At 69.6% G+C, this 16,962-nt stretch overlaps 7 non-coding genes across 7 annotated transcripts; all 7 read left to right on the plus strand.

Annotated features, from left to right (window-relative positions):
- Window positions 1-639: 639 nt before the first annotated feature.
- Window positions 640-758, plus strand: LOC149124097 (5S ribosomal RNA). The gene has a single exon (XR_016215313.1). It is a non-coding gene; the product is annotated as a 5S ribosomal RNA (ribosomal RNA).
- A 2,331-nt stretch (window positions 759-3,089) lies between these two features.
- LOC149124098 (5S ribosomal RNA) lies at window positions 3,090-3,208 on the plus strand. Its single transcript, XR_016215314.1, has one exon. It is a non-coding gene; the product is annotated as a 5S ribosomal RNA (ribosomal RNA).
- Window positions 3,209-5,532: 2,324 nt separating this feature from the next.
- Window positions 5,533-5,651, plus strand: LOC149124099 (5S ribosomal RNA). Its single transcript, XR_016215315.1, has one exon. It is a non-coding gene; the product is annotated as a 5S ribosomal RNA (ribosomal RNA).
- A 2,343-nt stretch (window positions 5,652-7,994) lies between these two features.
- Window positions 7,995-8,113, plus strand: LOC149124100 (5S ribosomal RNA). Its single transcript, XR_016215316.1, has one exon. It is a non-coding gene; the product is annotated as a 5S ribosomal RNA (ribosomal RNA).
- Window positions 8,114-10,458: 2,345 nt separating this feature from the next.
- Window positions 10,459-10,577, plus strand: LOC149124101 (5S ribosomal RNA). Its single transcript, XR_016215317.1, has one exon. It is a non-coding gene; the product is annotated as a 5S ribosomal RNA (ribosomal RNA).
- Window positions 10,578-12,903: 2,326 nt separating this feature from the next.
- Window positions 12,904-13,022, plus strand: LOC149124102 (5S ribosomal RNA). The gene has a single exon (XR_016215318.1). It is a non-coding gene; the product is annotated as a 5S ribosomal RNA (ribosomal RNA).
- A 2,350-nt stretch (window positions 13,023-15,372) lies between these two features.
- On the plus strand, window positions 15,373-15,491 carry LOC149124103 (5S ribosomal RNA). The gene has a single exon (XR_016215319.1). It is a non-coding gene; the product is annotated as a 5S ribosomal RNA (ribosomal RNA).
- Window positions 15,492-16,962: the final 1,471 nt, after the last annotated feature.

Here is a 16,962-nt window from a genome sequence, read left to right on the forward strand (position 1 = left end):
CCTCGCGGCGTGGGAGTGTGTGGAGGCGCGGCGGCCGTGCCGGGGGAGGGCGGGCGACCTGTGCGTCAGCGGTGGGGGGGCTGCTGGCGGCCGGGTAGGAGGGAAGGCCCGGGCCGCGGTGGTGTGGGGCGCCGAACCCCCTGGTGCCGGGACCCGCGAGCCGCGGGGCGCAGCCCTGGGCAGGCGTGGAGGCTGCCGGGCACGGCTGGCGTGTGGCTGGGCGATGGCGGCAGGCAGGGGATCCGGCCTAGAAAGAGAGAGTAGGAGTTCCCTGTGGCCAGCGGCAGCCGGAGGAGGTTGGCTCCCCTTGGCTTGGCGGCAGCGTGCCGACTGGGCGCCCGGTGCTGCAGGTCCTGGGCTGGGCAGGCGGAGGGCTGGAGTTCGGGCACTGGTGCAGGGCTAGGCGGAGGGCGGCTGAGGAGGAGGGGGGGGGAGGAGGAGAAGAGAAGAGAAAAGAGGGAGGAGGCGGAGGAGAAGCGGCAGCGGGAGCGGGAGCGGGAGTGGGAATGGGAATGGGAATGGGAGTGAGAGCGGGGAGCGGGCAGGAAGAGGAGGCGGCGGCGGCGGCGGCGGCGGCGGCGGCGGCGGCGGCGGCTGTGCGGGCGCGCACTCAAGAGGGGCCTGGAGGCAGCCTCTGGCGTCTACGGCCATACCACCCTGAACGCGCCCGATCTCGTCTGATCTCGGAAGCTAAGCAGGGTCGGGCCTGGTTAGTACTTGGATGGGAGACCGCCTGGGAATACCGGGTGCTGTAGGCTTTTGCCCCGCGGCACCCTCCCCTTTTGCTCGCCTTTGGCTGGCTGCCTAGCCACGCCCCCATCCGCCAGCCCGCACGCCGGGACCCCTGCGACCCCCAACGCAGCTCCAGCAGGGGGCAGAAGCCCGACCCCTCCACCTGGCAGCCCCAGCCCGCCCGCGCCTCGGGCCTGGGCCTGGGCCTGGGCCTGGGCACGGGCACGGGCACGGGCACGGGCACGGGCGGGCCGGCCAGCTGTCCCCGGCTGCCGCAGCCCCACCGCCAACCCCGGGGCCCACCCCGGGACACAGGCCACGCCCCGCGCCATCCAGCGCGCCCCCTCCAACCCCAAACCAGCGACTCACCGCCCGCCAGGGCGCTCCCCTGCCGGCCGCCCCAACCCCGCAGCCCGCCGCACCAGCAGCTCCCGGCACCTGCACTCCCACCGCCCCTCCCGGGCTCCTGTCTCCCAGGGAGCCCAATGACTGTGACCACGACCACGACCACGACCACCGCCCGAAGACGACGCCAGGGCGCGGTTGCCCACCACTCAGGGCCCGGTGCCTCGCGCAGCCCAACCCGCGGGCCCTCTGCGCCACCTGGCCGTGCGGCGGCCACGCGCCACAGCCGCGGAAGCCCTCCAGAGCGCAAAGGAGGGACCCCACACCAAGCCTCGCAGGCAATACAGGCACCCTCTCCCTCTGTCTCTGACTTACACCAACACCTACACGTCTCTCTCTCTTTCTCTCTCTCTCTCTGTCTCTCTCTCCTCTCTCTGTCCCCCTCTCCCCCATCAGCCCTGACTCACACAGCATCCAAACGGGGCACCCTTTTGGCAGGCCAGGCAGAGACCCGCGGCCACAGGCTGCGTGCCCACAGGACCTCCCCGGGACAGAGGGTCCGTGGCAGGCAGGCAGCACACAGCCTGTGGTCTCTGTGGGGAGCAACTCGGATTGGACTGAGTTACTGGAATTAAGACTTATTCTATGCATCTGCTCTCCCACAATATGGCGCTGGGAGAGGAGAAAACAGCTTCTATGCAGCTGCCTCTTGCCAACTTGAGTGATGACCTCCAGGAGCTGATCCTGCTCCTGATTGGAGGAGAGCAGCGTACTTGGCGTGTGGGCAGCCGAGTTGGGATTGGCGGAAGAGGACTATAAAGGAGGAGAGAGACAACATGCACCAGGAACATCTAAGGGGAACACCTGTGCAGCCCCCGAGAGAGCCGGCCGGCCGGCCGGCGGTGTGCCGCTCCCCCGCGGAAGTGGGGAATGTGGCAGGGGGAACCGCCCTTCCACGGAGGTGGAAGGGACGGTAGCCAACCCGGGAAGAACCAGCAGCAAACCCGGGGAGGGCCGAGCAGACGAAAGAACAGCGCAGGGTCCTGTGTCGTTCCTCCATGAAGAGGGGGAGCGACAGTCTCGAACTGGCTGCCGGGCTGGAGGGTGCGGGTCGCGCTGAAGCGCCCCACCCTCCCGTGAGGGAACGGGCGCTGAGGACGGAAATCCCTCTGTGCCACGAAGGGTGTCGGGGTGTGCGACTGTGTGCCCCTTGTGTAGGCGTGTGTGTGTGTGTGTGTGTGTGAGTGCCCACGCGAGCGTGCGGCGGGGGTGATTCCGTGCGCTGCCGCCCTCCTTCCCGACCTGCTGCCCCACTTGGGCCCCCGTGACCGAGCGGGGACAAGGGTCCCCAGGCCCTCAGCTGTCCTCGCGGCGTGGGAGTGTGTGGAGGCGCGGCGGCCGTGCCGGGGGAGGGCGGGCGACCTGTGCGTCAGCGGTGGGGGGGCTGCTGGCGGCCGGGTAGGAGGGAAGGCCCGGGCCGCGGTGGTGTGGGGCGCCGAACCCCCTGGTGCCGGGACCCGCGAGCCGCGGGGCGCAGCCCTGGGCAGGCGTGGAGGCTGCCGGGCACGGCTGGCGTGTGGCTGGGCGATGGCGGCAGGCAGGGGATCCGGCCTAGAAAGAGAGAGTAGGAGTTCCCTGTGGCCAGCGGCAGCCGGAGGAGGTTGGCTCCCCTTGGCTTGGCGGCAGCGTGCCGACTGGGCGCCCGGTGCTGCAGGTCCTGGGCTGGGCAGGCGGAGGGCTGGAGTTCGGGCACTGGTGCAGGGCTAGGCGGAGGGCGGCTGAGGAGGAGGGGGGGGGGAGGAGGAGAAGAGAAGAGAAGAGAAAAGAGGGAGGAGGCGGAGGAGAAGCGGCAGCGGGAGCGGGAGCGGGAGCGGGAGCGGGAATGGGAATGGGAATGGGAATGGGAGTGAGAGCGGGGAGCGGGCAGGAGGAGGAGGAGGAGGCGGCGGCGGCGGCGGCGGCGGCGGCTGTGCGGGCGCGCACTCAAGAGGGGCCTGGAGGCAGCCTCTGGCGTCTACGGCCATACCACCCTGAACGCGCCCGATCTCGTCTGATCTCGGAAGCTAAGCAGGGTCGGGCCTGGTTAGTACTTGGATGGGAGACCGCCTGGGAATACCGGGTGCTGTAGGCTTTTGCCCCGCGGCACCCTCCCCTTTTGCTCGCCTTTGGCTGGCTGCCTAGCCACGCCCCCATCCGCCAGCCCGCACGCCGGGACCCCTGCGACCCCCAACGCAGCTCCAGCAGGGGGCAGAAGCCCGACCCCTCCACCTGGCAGCCCCAGCCCGCCCGCGCCTCGGGCCTGGGCCTGGGCCTGGGCCTGGGCACGGGCACGGGCACGGGCACGGGCGGGCCGGCCAGCTGTCCCCGGCTGCCGCAGCCCCACCGCCAACCCCGGGGCCCACCCCGGGACACAGGCCACGCCCCGCGCCATCCAGCGCGCCCCCTCCAACCCCAAACCAGCGACTCACCGCCCGCCAGGGCGCTCCCCTGCCGGCCGCCCCAACCCCGCAGCCCGCCGCACCAGCAGCTCCCGGCACCTGCACTCCCACCGCCCCTCCCGGGCTCCTGTCTCCCAGGGAGCCCAATGACTGTGACCACGACCACGACCACGACCACCACCCGAAGACGACGCCAGGGCGCGGTTGCCCACCACTCAGGGCCCGGTGCCTCGCGCAGCCCAACCCGCGGGCCCTCTGCGCCACCTGGCCGTGCGGCGGCCACGCGCCACAGCCGCGGAAGCCCTCCAGAGCGCAAAGGAGGGACCCCACACCAAGCCTCGCAGGCAATACAGGCACCCTCTCCCTCTGTCTCTGACTTACACCAACACCTACACGTCTCTCTCTCTTTCTCTCTCTCTCTCTGTCTCTCTCTCCTCTCTCTGTCCCCCTCTCCCCCATCAGCCCTGACTCACACAGCATCCAAACGGGGCACCCTTTTGGCAGGCCAGGCAGAGACCCGCGGCCACAGGCTGCGTGCCCACAGGACCTCCCCGGGACAGAGGGTCCGTGGCAGGCAGGCAGCACACAGCCTGTGGTCTCTGTGGGGAGCAACTCGGATTGGACTGAGTTACTGGAATTAAGACTTATTCTATGCATCTGCTCTCCCACAATATGGCGCTGGGAGAGGAGAAAACAGCTTCTATGCAGCTGCCTCTTGCCAACTTGAGTGATGACCTCCAGGAGCTGATCCTGCTCCTGATTGGAGGAGAGCAGCGTACTTGGCGTGTGGGCAGCCGAGTTGGGATTGGCGGAAGAGGACTATAAAGGAGGAGAGAGACAACATGCACCAGGAACATCTAAGGGGAACACCTGTGCAGCCCCCGAGAGAGCCGGCCGGCCGGCCGGCGGTGTGCCGCTCCCCCGCGGAAGTGGGGAATGTGGCAGGGGGAACCGCCCTTCCACGGAGGTGGAAGGGACGGTAGCCAACCCGGGAAGAACCAGCAGCAAACCCGGGGAGGGCCGAGCAGACGAAAGAACAGCGCAGGGTCCTGTGTCGTTCCTCCATGAAGAGGGGGAGCGACAGTCTCGAACTGGCTGCCGGGCTGGAGGGTGCGGGTCGCGCTGAAGCGCCCCACCCTCCCGTGAGGGAACGGGCGCTGAGGACGGAAATCCCTCTGTGCCACGAAGGGTGTCGGGGTGTGCGACTGTGTGCCCCTTGTGTAGGCGTGTGTGTGTGTGTGTGTGTGTGTGTGTGAGTGCCCACGCGAGCGTGCGGCGGGGGTGATTCCGTGCGCTGCCGCCCTCCTTCCCGACCTGCTGCCCCACTTGGGCCCCCGTGACCGAGTGGGGACAAGGGTCCCCAGGCCCTCAGCTGTCCTCGCGGCGTGGGAGTGTGTGGAGGCGCGGCGGCCGTGCCGGGGGAGGGCGGGCGACCTGTGCGTCAGCGGTGGGGGGGCTGCTGGCGGCCGGGTAGGAGGGAAGGCCCGGGCCGCGGTGGTGTGGGGCGCCGAACCCCCTGGTGCCGGGACCCGCGAGCCGCGGGGCGCAGCCCTGGGCAGGCGTGGAGGCTGCCGGGCACGGCTGGCGTGTGGCTGGGCGATGGCGGCAGGCAGGGGATCCGGCCTAGAAAGAGAGAGTAGGAGTTCCCTGTGGCCAGCGGCAGCCGGAGGAGGTTGGCTCCCCTTGGCTTGGCGGCAGCGTGCCGACTGGGCGCCCGGTGCTGCAGGTCCTGGGCTGGGCAGGCGGAGGGCTGGAGTTCGGGCACTGGTGCAGGGCTAGGCGGAGGGCGGCTGAGGAGGAGGGGGGGGGAGGAGGAGAAGAGAAGAGAAGAGAAAAGAGGGAGGAGGCGGAGGAGAAGCGGCAGCGGGAGCGGGAGCGGGAGCGGGAATGGGAATGGGAATGGGAATGGGAGTGAGAGCGGGGAGCGGGCAGGAGGAGGAGGAGGAGGCGGCGGCGGCGGCGGCGGCGGCGGCTGTGCGGGCGCGCACTCAAGAGGGGCCTGGAGGCAGCCTCTGGCGTCTACGGCCATACCACCCTGAACGCGCCCGATCTCGTCTGATCTCGGAAGCTAAGCAGGGTCGGGCCTGGTTAGTACTTGGATGGGAGACCGCCTGGGAATACCGGGTGCTGTAGGCTTTTGCCCCGCGGCACCCTCCCCTTTTGCTCGCCTTTGGCTGGCTGCCTAGCCACGCCCCCATCCGCCAGCCCGCACGCCGGGACCCCTGCGACCCCCAACGCAGCTCCAGCAGGGGGCAGAAGCCCGACCCCTCCACCTGGCAGCCCCAGCCCGCCCGCGCCTCGGGCCTGGGCCTGGGCCTGGGCCTGGGCCTGGGCCTGGGCACGGGCACGGGCACGGGCACGGGCACGGGCGGGCCGGCCAGCTGTCCCCGGCTGCCGCAGCCCCACCGCCAACCCCGGGGCCCACCCCGGGACACAGGCCACGCCCCGCGCCATCCAGCGCGCCCCCTCCAACCCCAAACCAGCGACTCACCGCCCGCCAGGGCGCTCCCCTGCCGGCCGCCCCAACCCCGCAGCCCGCCGCACCAGCAGCTCCCGGCACCTGCACTCCCACCGCCCCTCCCGGGCTCCTGTCTCCCAGGGAGCCCAATGACTGTGACCACGACCACGACCACGACCACCGCCCGAAGACGACGCCAGGGCGCGGTTGCCCACCACTCAGGGCCCGGTGCCTCGCGCAGCCCAACCCGCGGGCCCTCTGCGCCACCTGGCCGTGCGGCGGCCACGCGCCACAGCCGCGGAAGCCCTCCAGAGCGCAAAGGAGGGACCCCACACCAAGCCTCGCAGGCAATACAGGCACCCTCTCCCTCTGTCTCTGACTTACACCAACACCTACACGTCTCTCTCTCTTTCTCTCTCTCTCTCTGTCTCTCTCTCCTCTCTCTGTCCCCCTCTCCCCCATCAGCCCTGACTCACACAGCATCCAAACGGGGCACCCTTTTGGCAGGCCAGGCAGAGACCCGCGGCCACAGGCTGCGTGCCCACAGGACCTCCCCGGGACAGAGGGTCCGTGGCAGGCAGGCAGCACACAGCCTGTGGTCTCTGTGGGGAGCAACTCGGATTGGACTGAGTTACTGGAATTAAGACTTATTCTATGCATCTGCTCTCCCACAATATGGCGCTGGGAGAGGAGAAAACAGCTTCTATGCAGCTGCCTCTTGCCAACTTGAGTGATGACCTCCAGGAGCTGATCCTGCTCCTGATTGGAGGAGAGCAGCGTACTTGGCGTGTGGGCAGCCGAGTTGGGATTGGCGGAAGAGGACTATAAAGGAGGAGAGAGACAACATGCACCAGGAACATCTAAGGGGAACACCTGTGCAGCCCCCGAGAGAGCCGGCCGGCCGGCCGGCGGTGTGCCGCTCCCCCGCGGAAGTGGGGAATGTGGCAGGGGGAACCGCCCTTCCACGGAGGTGGAAGGGACGGTAGCCAACCCGGGAAGAACCAGCAGCAAACCCGGGGAGGGCCGAGCAGACGAAAGAACAGCGCAGGGTCCTGTGTCGTTCCTCCATGAAGAGGGGGAGCGACAGTCTCGAACTGGCTGCCGGGCTGGAGGGTGCGGGTCGCGCTGAAGCGCCCCACCCTCCCGTGAGGGAACGGGCGCTGAGGACGGAAATCCCTCTGTGCCACGAAGGGTGTCGGGGTGTGCGACTGTGTGCCCCTTGTGTAGGCGTGTGTGTGTGTGTGTGTGTGTGTGTGAGTGCCCACGCGAGCGTGCGGCGGGGGTGATTCCGTGCGCTGCCGCCCTCCTTCCCGACCTGCTGCCCCACTTGGGCCCCCGTGACCGAGCGGGGACAAGGGTCCCCAGGCCCTCAGCTGTCCTCGCGGCGTGGGAGTGTGTGGAGGCGCGGCGGCCGTGCCGGGGGAGGGCGGGCGACCTGTGCGTCAGCGGTGGGGGGGCTGCTGGCGGCCGGGTAGGAGGGAAGGCCCGGGCCGCGGTGGTGTGGGGCGCCGAACCCCCTGGTGCCGGGACCCGCGAGCCGCGGGGCGCAGCCCTGGGCAGGCGTGGAGGCTGCCGGGCACGGCTGGCGTGTGGCTGGGCGATGGCGGCAGGCAGGGGATCCGGCCTAGAAAGAGAGAGTAGGAGTTCCCTGTGGCCAGCGGCAGCCGGAGGAGGTTGGCTCCCCTTGGCTTGGCGGCAGCGTGCCGACTGGGCGCCCGGTGCTGCAGGTCCTGGGCTGGGCAGGCGGAGGGCTGGAGTTCGGGCACTGGTGCAGGGCTAGGCGGAGGGCGGCTGAGGAGGAGGGGGGGGGAGGAGGAGAAGAGAAGAGAAGAGAAAAGAGGGAGGAGGCGGAGGAGAAGCGGCAGCGGGAGCGGGAGCGGGAGCGGGAATGGGAATGGGAATGGGAATGGGAGTGAGAGCGGGGAGCGGGCAGGAGGAGGAGGAGGAGGCGGCGGCGGCGGCGGCGGCGGCGGCGGCTGTGCGGGCGCGCACTCAAGAGGGGCCTGGAGGCAGCCTCTGGCGTCTACGGCCATACCACCCTGAACGCGCCCGATCTCGTCTGATCTCGGAAGCTAAGCAGGGTCGGGCCTGGTTAGTACTTGGATGGGAGACCGCCTGGGAATACCGGGTGCTGTAGGCTTTTGCCCCGCGGCACCCTCCCCTTTTGCTCGCCTTTGGCTGGCTGCCTAGCCACGCCCCCATCCGCCAGCCCGCACGCCGGGACCCCTGCGACCCCCAACGCAGCTCCAGCAGGGGGCAGAAGCCCGACCCCTCCACCTGGCAGCCCCAGCCCGCCCGCGCCTCGGGCCTGGGCCTGGGCCTGGGCCTGGGCCTGGGCCTGGGCACGGGCACGGGCACGGGCACGGGCGGGCCGGCCAGCTGTCCCCGGCTGCCGCAGCCCCACCGCCAACCCCGGGGCCCACCCCGGGACACAGGCCACGCCCCGCGCCATCCAGCGCGCCCCCTCCAACCCCAAACCAGCGACTCACCGCCCGCCAGGGCGCTCCCCTGCCGGCCGCCCCAACCCCGCAGCCCGCCGCACCAGCAGCTCCCGGCACCTGCACTCCCACCGCCCCTCCCGGGCTCCTGTCTCCCAGGGAGCCCAATGACTGTGACCACGACCACGACCACGACCACGACCACCGCCCGAAGACGACGCCAGGGCGCGGTTGCCCACCACTCAGGGCCCGGTGCCTCGCGCAGCCCAACCCGCGGGCCCTCTGCGCCACCTGGCCGTGCGGCGGCCACGCGCCACAGCCGCGGAAGCCCTCCAGAGCGCAAAGGAGGGACCCCACACCAAGCCTCGCAGGCAATACAGGCACCCTCTCCCTCTGTCTCTGACTTACACCAACACCTACACGTCTCTCTCTCTTTCTCTCTCTCTCTCTGTCTCTCTCTCCTCTCTCTGTCCCCCTCTCCCCCATCAGCCCTGACTCACACAGCATCCAAACGGGGCACCCTTTTGGCAGGCCAGGCAGAGACCCGCGGCCACAGGCTGCGTGCCCACAGGACCTCCCCGGGACAGAGGGTCCGTGGCAGGCAGGCAGCACACAGCCTGTGGTCTCTGTGGGGAGCAACTCGGATTGGACTGAGTTACTGGAATTAAGACTTATTCTATGCATCTGCTCTCCCACAATATGGCGCTGGGAGAGGAGAAAACAGCTTCTATGCAGCTGCCTCTTGCCAACTTGAGTGATGACCTCCAGGAGCTGATCCTGCTCCTGATTGGAGGAGAGCAGCGTACTTGGCGTGTGGGCAGCCGAGTTGGGATTGGCGGAAGAGGACTATAAAGGAGGAGAGAGACAACATGCACCAGGAACATCTAAGGGGAACACCTGTGCAGCCCCCGAGAGAGCCGGCCGGCCGGCCGGCGGTGTGCCGCTCCCCCGCGGAAGTGGGGAATGTGGCAGGGGGAACCGCCCTTCCACGGAGGTGGAAGGGACGGTAGCCAACCCGGGAAGAACCAGCAGCAAACCCGGGGAGGGCCGAGCAGACGAAAGAACAGCGCAGGGTCCTGTGTCGTTCCTCCATGAAGAGGGGGAGCGACAGTCTCGAACTGGCTGCCGGGCTGGAGGGTGCGGGTCGCGCTGAAGCGCCCCACCCTCCCGTGAGGGAACGGGCGCTGAGGACGGAAATCCCTCTGTGCCACGAAGGGTGTCGGGGTGTGCGACTGTGTGCCCCTTGTGTAGGCGTGTGTGTGTGTGTGTGTGTGTGTGTGTGAGTGCCCACGCGAGCGTGCGGCGGGGGTGATTCCGTGCGCTGCCGCCCTCCTTCCCGACCTGCTGCCCCACTTGGGCCCCCGTGACCGAGCGGGGACAAGGGTCCCCAGGCCCTCAGCTGTCCTCGCGGCGTGGGAGTGTGTGGAGGCGCGGCGGCCGTGCCGGGGGAGGGCGGGCGACCTGTGCGTCAGCGGTGGGGGGGCTGCTGGCGGCCGGGTAGGAGGGAAGGCCCGGGCCGCGGTGGTGTGGGGCGCCGAACCCCCTGGTGCCGGGACCCGCGAGCCGCGGGGCGCAGCCCTGGGCAGGCGTGGAGGCTGCCGGGCACGGCTGGCGTGTGGCTGGGCGATGGCGGCAGGCAGGGGATCCGGCCTAGAAAGAGAGAGTAGGAGTTCCCTGTGGCCAGCGGCAGCCGGAGGAGGTTGGCTCCCCTTGGCTTGGCGGCAGCGTGCCGACTGGGCGCCCGGTGCTGCAGGTCCTGGGCTGGGCAGGCGGAGGGCTGGAGTTCGGGCACTGGTGCAGGGCTAGGCGGAGGGCGGCTGAGGAGGAGGGGGGGGGAGGAGGAGAAGAGAAGAGAAGAGAAAAGAGGGAGGAGGCGGAGGAGAAGCGGCAGCGGGAGCGGGAGCGGGAGCGGGAATGGGAATGGGAATGGGAATGGGAGTGAGAGCGGGGAGCGGGCAGGAGGAGGAGGAGGAGGCGGCGGCGGCGGCGGCGGCGGCGGCGGCTGTGCGGGCGCGCACTCAAGAGGGGCCTGGAGGCAGCCTCTGGCGTCTACGGCCATACCACCCTGAACGCGCCCGATCTCGTCTGATCTCGGAAGCTAAGCAGGGTCGGGCCTGGTTAGTACTTGGATGGGAGACCGCCTGGGAATACCGGGTGCTGTAGGCTTTTGCCCCGCGGCACCCTCCCCTTTTGCTCGCCTTTGGCTGGCTGCCTAGCCACGCCCCCATCCGCCAGCCCGCACGCCGGGACCCCTGCGACCCCCAACGCAGCTCCAGCAGGGGGCAGAAGCCCGACCCCTCCACCTGGCAGCCCCAGCCCGCCCGCGCCTCGGGCCTGGGCCTGGGCCTGGGCCTGGGCCTGGGCCTGGGCACGGGCACGGGCACGGGCACGGGCGGGCCGGCCAGCTGTCCCCGGCTGCCGCAGCCCCACCGCCAACCCCGGGGCCCACCCCGGGACACAGGCCACGCCCCGCGCCATCCAGCGCGCCCCCTCCAACCCCAAACCAGCGACTCACCGCCCGCCAGGGCGCTCCCCTGCCGGCCGCCCCAACCCTGCAGCCCGCCGCACCAGCAGCTCCCGGCACCTGCACTCCCACCGCCCCTCCCGGGCTCCTGTCTCCCAGGGAGCCCAATGACTGTGACCACGACCACGACCACGACCACCGCCCGAAGACGACGCCAGGGCGCGGTTGCCCACCACTCAGGGCCCGGTGCCTCGCGCAGCCCAACCCGCGGGCCCTCTGCGCCACCTGGCCGTGCGGCGGCCACGCGCCACAGCCGCGGAAGCCCTCCAGAGCGCAAAGGAGGGACCCCACACCAAGCCTCGCAGGCAATACAGGCACCCTCTCCCTCTGTCTCTGACTTACACCAACACCTACACGTCTCTCTCTCTTTCTCTCTCTCTCTCTGTCTCTCTCTCCTCTCTCTGTCCCCCTCTCCCCCATCAGCCCTGACTCACACAGCATCCAAACGGGGCACCCTTTTGGCAGGCCAGGCAGAGACCCGCGGCCACAGGCTGCGTGCCCACAGGACCTCCCCGGGACAGAGGGTCCGTGGCAGGCAGGCAGCACACAGCCTGTGGTCTCTGTGGGGAGCAACTCGGATTGGACTGAGTTACTGGAATTAAGACTTATTCTATGCATCTGCTCTCCCACAATATGGCGCTGGGAGAGGAGAAAACAGCTTCTATGCAGCTGCCTCTTGCCAACTTGAGTGATGACCTCCAGGAGCTGATCCTGCTCCTGATTGGAGGAGAGCAGCGTACTTGGCGTGTGGGCAGCCGAGTTGGGATTGGCGGAAGAGGACTATAAAGGAGGAGAGAGACAACATGCACCAGGAACATCTAAGGGGAACACCTGTGCAGCCCCCGAGAGAGCCGGCCGGCCGGCCGGCAGTGTGCCGCTCCCCCGCGGAAGTGGGGAATGTGGCAGGGGGAACCGCCCTTCCACGGAGGTGGAAGGGACGGTAGCCAACCCGGGAAGAACCAGCAGCAAACCCGGGGAGGGCCGAGCAGACGAAAGAACAGCGCAGGGTCCTGTGTCGTTCCTCCATGAAGAGGGGGAGCGACAGTCTCGAACTGGCTGCCGGGCTGGAGGGTGCGGGTCGCGCTGAAGCGCCCCACCCTCCCGTGAGGGAACGGGCGCTGAGGACGGAAATCCCTCTGTGCCACGAAGGGTGTCGGGGTGTGCGACTGTGTGCCCCTTGTGTAGGCGTGTGTGTGTGTGTGTGTGTGTGTGAGTGCCCACGCGAGCGTGCGGCGGGGGTGATTCCGTGCGCTGCCGCCCTCCTTCCCGACCTGCTGCCCCACTTGGGCCCCCGTGACCGAGCGGGGACAAGGGTCCCCAGGCCCTCAGCTGTCCTCGCGGCGTGGGAGTGTGTGGAGGCGCGGCGGCCGTGCCGGGGGAGGGCGGGCGACCTGTGCGTCAGCGGTGGGGGGGCTGCTGGCGGCCGGGTAGGAGGGAAGGCCCGGGCCGCGGTGGTGTGGGGCGCCGAACCCCCTGGTGCCGGGACCCGCGAGCCGCGGGGCGCAGCCCTGGGCAGGCGTGGAGGCTGCCGGGCACGGCTGGCGTGTGGCTGGGCGATGGCGGCAGGCAGGGGATCCGGCCTAGAAAGAGAGAGTAGGAGTTCCCTGTGGCCAGCGGCAGCCGGAGGAGGTTGGCTCCCCTTGGCTTGGCGGCAGCGTGCCGACTGGGCGCCCGGTGCTGCAGGTCCTGGGCTGGGCAGGCGGAGGGCTGGAGTTCGGGCACTGGTGCAGGGCTAGGCGGAGGGCGGCTGAGGAGGAGGGGGGGGGAGGAGGAGAAGAGAAGAGAAGAGAAAAGAGGGAGGAGGCGGAGGAGAAGCGGCAGCGGGAGCGGGAGCGGGAGCGGGAATGGGAATGGGAATGGGAATGGGAGTGAGAGCGGGGAGCGGGCAGGAGGAGGAGGAGGAGGCGGCGGCGGCGGCGGCGGCTGTGCGGGCGCGCACTCAAGAGGGGCCTGGAGGCAGCCTCTGGCGTCTACGGCCATACCACCCTGAACGCGCCCGATCTCGTCTGATCTCGGAAGCTAAGCAGGGTCGGGCCTGGTTAGTACTTGGATGGGAGACCGCCTGGGAATACCGGGTGCTGTAGGCTTTTGCCCCGCGGCACCCTCCCCTTTTGCTCGCCTTTGGCTGGCTGCCTAGCCACGCCCCCATCCGCCAGCCCGCACGCCGGGACCCCTGCGACCCCCAACGCAGCTCCAGCAGGGGGCAGAAGCCCGACCCCTCCACCTGGCAGCCCCAGCCCGCCCGCGCCTCGGGCCTGGGCCTGGGCACGGGCACGGGCACGGGCACGTGCACGGGCACGGGCACGGGCGGGCCGGCCAGCTGTCCCCGGCTGCCGCAGCCCCACCGCCAACCCCGGGGCCCACCCCGGGACACAGGCCACGCCCCGCGCCATCCAGCGCGCCCCCTCCAACCCCAAACCAGCGACTCACCGCCCGCCAGGGCGCTCCCCTGCCGGCCGCCCCAACCCCGCAGCCCGCCGCACCAGCAGCTCCCGGCACCTGCACTCCCACCGCCCCTCCCGGGCTCCTGTCTCCCAGGGAGCCCAATGACTGTGACCACGACCACGACCACGACCACCGCCCGAAGACGACGCCAGGGCGCGGTTGCCCACCACTCAGGGCCCGGTGCCTCGCGCAGCCCAACCCGCGGGCCCTCTGCGCCACCTGGCCGTGCGGCGGCCACGCGCCACAGCCGCGGAAGCCCTCCAGAGCGCAAAGGAGGGACCCCACACCAAGCCTCGCAGGCAATACAGGCACCCTCTCCCTCTGTCTCTGACTTACACCAACACCTACACGTCTCTCTCTCTTTCTCTCTCTCTCTCTGTCTCTCTCTCCTCTCTCTGTCCCCCTCTCCCCCATCAGCCCTGACTCACACAGCATCCAAACGGGGCACCCTTTTGGCAGGCCAGGCAGAGACCCGCGGCCACAGGCTGCGTGCCCACAGGACCTCCCCGGGACAGAGGGTCCGTGGCAGGCAGGCAGCACACAGCCTGTGGTCTCTGTGGGGAGCAACTCGGATTGGACTGAGTTACTGGAATTAAGACTTATTCTATGCATCTGCTCTCCCACAATATGGCGCTGGGAGAGGAGAAAACAGCTTCTATGCAGCTGCCTCTTGCCAACTTGAGTGATGACCTCCAGGAGCTGATCCTGCTCCTGATTGGAGGAGAGCAGCGTACTTGGCGTGTGGGCAGCCGAGTTGGGATTGGCGGAAGAGGACTATAAAGGAGGAGAGAGACAACATGCACCAGGAACATCTAAGGGGAACACCTGTGCAGCCCCCGAGAGAGCCGGCCGGCCGGCCGGCGGTGTGCCGCTCCCCCGCGGAAGTGGGGAATGTGGCAGGGGGAACCGCCCTTCCACGGAGGTGGAAGGGACGGTAGCCAACCCGGGAAGAACCAGCAGCAAACCCGGGGAGGGCCGAGCAGACGAAAGAACAGCGCAGGGTCCTGTGTCGTTCCTCCATGAAGAGGGGGAGCGACAGTCTCGAACTGGCTGCCGGGCTGGAGGGTGCGGGTCGCGCTGAAGCGCCCCACCCTCCCGTGAGGGAACGGGCGCTGAGGACGGAAATCCCTCTGTGCCACGAAGGGTGTCGGGGTGTGCGACTGTGTGCCCCTTGTGTAGGCGTGTGTGTGTGTGTGTGTGTGTGTGTGTGAGTGCCCACGCGAGCGTGCGGCGGGGGTGATTCCGTGCGCTGCCGCCCTCCTTCCCGACCTGCTGCCCCACTTGGGCCCCCGTGACCGAGCGGGGACAAGGGTCCCCAGGCCCTCAGCTGTCCTCGCGGCGTGGGAGTGTGTGGAGGCGCGGCGGCCGTGCCGGGGGAGGGCGGGCGACCTGTGCGTCAGCGGTGGGGGGGCTGCTGGCGGCCGGGTAGGAGGGAAGGCCCGGGCCGCGGTGGTGTGGGGCGCCGAACCCCCTGGTGCCGGGACCCGCGAGCCGCGGGGCGCAGCCCTGGGCAGGCGTGGAGGCTGCCGGGCACGGCTGGCGTGTGGCTGGGCGATGGCGGCAGGCAGGGGATCCGGCCTAGAAAGAGAGAGTAGGAGTTCCCTGTGGCCAGCGGCAGCCGGAGGAGGTTGGCTCCCCTTGGCTTGGCGGCAGCGTGCCGACTGGGCGCCCGGTGCTGCAGGTCCTGGGCTGGGCAGGCGGAGGGCTGGAGTTCGGGCACTGGTGCAGGGCTAGGCGGAGGGCGGCTGAGGAGGAGGGGGGGGAGGAGGAGAAGAGAAGAGAAGAGAAAAGAGGGAGGAGGCGGAGGAGAAGCGGCAGCGGGAGCGGGAGCGGGAGTGGGAATGGGAATGGGAATGGGAATGGGAATGGGAATGGGAGTGAGAGCGGGAAGCGGGCAGGAGGAGGAGGAGGAGGAGGCGGCGGCGGCGGAGGCGGCGGCGGCGGCGGCTGTGCGGGCGCGCACTCAAGGGGGGCCTGGAGGCGGCCTCTGGCGTCTACGGCCATACCACCCTGAACGCGCCCGATCTCGTCTGATCTCGGAAGCTAAGCAGGGTCGGGCCTGGTTAGTACTTGGATGGGAGACCGCCTGGGAATACCGGGTGCTGTAGGCTTTTGCCCCGCGGCACCCTCCCCTTTTGCTCGCCTTTGGCTGGCTGCCTAGCCACGCCCCCATCCGCCAGCCCGCACGCCGGGACCCCTGCGACCCCCAACGCAGCTCCAGCAGGGGGCAGAAGCCCGACCCCTCCACCTGGCAGCCCCAGCCCGCCCGCGCCTCGGGCCTGGGCCTGGGCCTGGGCCTGGGCCTGGGTCTGGGCCTGGGCACGGGCACGGGCACGGGCACGGGCACGGGCGGGCCGGCCAGCTGTCCCCGGCTGCCGCAGCCCCACCGCCAACCCCGGGGCCCACCCCGGGACACAGGCCACGCCCCGCGCCATCCAGCGCGCCCCCTCCAACCCCAAACCAGCGACTCACCGCCCGCCAGGGCGCTCCCCTGCCGGCCGCCCCAACCCCGCAGCCCGCCGCACCAGCAGCTCCCGGCACCTGCACTCCCACCGCCCCTCCCGGGCTCCTGTCTCCCAGGGAGCCCAATGACTGTGACCACGACCACGACCACGACCACCGCCCGAAGACGACGCCAGGGCGCGGTTGCCCACCACTCAGGGCCCGGTGCCTCGCGCAGCCCAACCCGCGGGCCCTCTGCGCCACCTGGCCGTGCGGCGGCCACGCGCCACAGCCGCGGAAGCCCTCCAGAGCGCAAAGGAGGGACCCCACACCAAGCCTCGCAGGCAATACAGGCACCCTCTCCCTCTGTCTCTGACTTACACCAACACCTACACGTCTCTCTCTCTTTCTCTCTCTCTGTCTCTCTCTCCTCTCTCTGTCCCCCTCTCCCCCATCAGCCCTGACTCACACAGCATCCAAACGGGGCACCCTTTTGGCAGGCCAGGCAGAGACCCGCGGCCACAGGCTGCGTGCCCACAGGACCTCCCCGGGACAGAGGGTCCGTGGCAGGCAGGCAGCACACAGCCTGTGGTCTCTGTGGGGAGCAACTCGGATTGGACTGAGTTACTGGAATTAAGACTTATTCTATGCATCTGCTCTCCCACAATATGGCGCTGGGAGAGGAGAAAACAGCTTCTATGCAGCTGCCTCTTGCCAACTTGAGTGATGACCTCCAGGAGCTGATCCTGCTCCTGATTGGAGGAGAGCAGCGTACTTGGCGTGTGGGCAGCCGAGTTGGGATTGGCGGAAGAGGACTATAAAGGAGGAGAGAGACAACATGCACCAGGAACATCTAAGGGGAACACCTGTGCAGCCCCCGAGAGAGCCGGCCGGCCGGCCGGCGGTGTGCCGCTCCCCCGCGGAAGTGGGGAATGTGGCAGGGGGAACCGCCCTTCCACGGAGGTGGAAGGGACGGTAGCCAACCCGGGAAGAACCAGCAGCAAACCCGGGGAGGGCCGAGCAGACGAAAGAACAGCGCAGGGTCCTGTGTCGTTCCTCCATGAAGAGGGGGAGCGACAGTCTCGAACTGGCTGCCGGGCTGGAGGGTGCGGGTCGCGCTGAAGCGCCCCACCCTCCCGT

This window comes from Oryctolagus cuniculus, chromosome 10, assembly GCF_051225735.1.
Source record: "Oryctolagus cuniculus isolate XC-2025 breed Fujian yellow rabbit chromosome 10, ASM5122573v1, whole genome shotgun sequence".
Classification (NCBI taxonomy): domain Eukaryota; kingdom Metazoa; phylum Chordata; class Mammalia; order Lagomorpha; family Leporidae; genus Oryctolagus; species Oryctolagus cuniculus.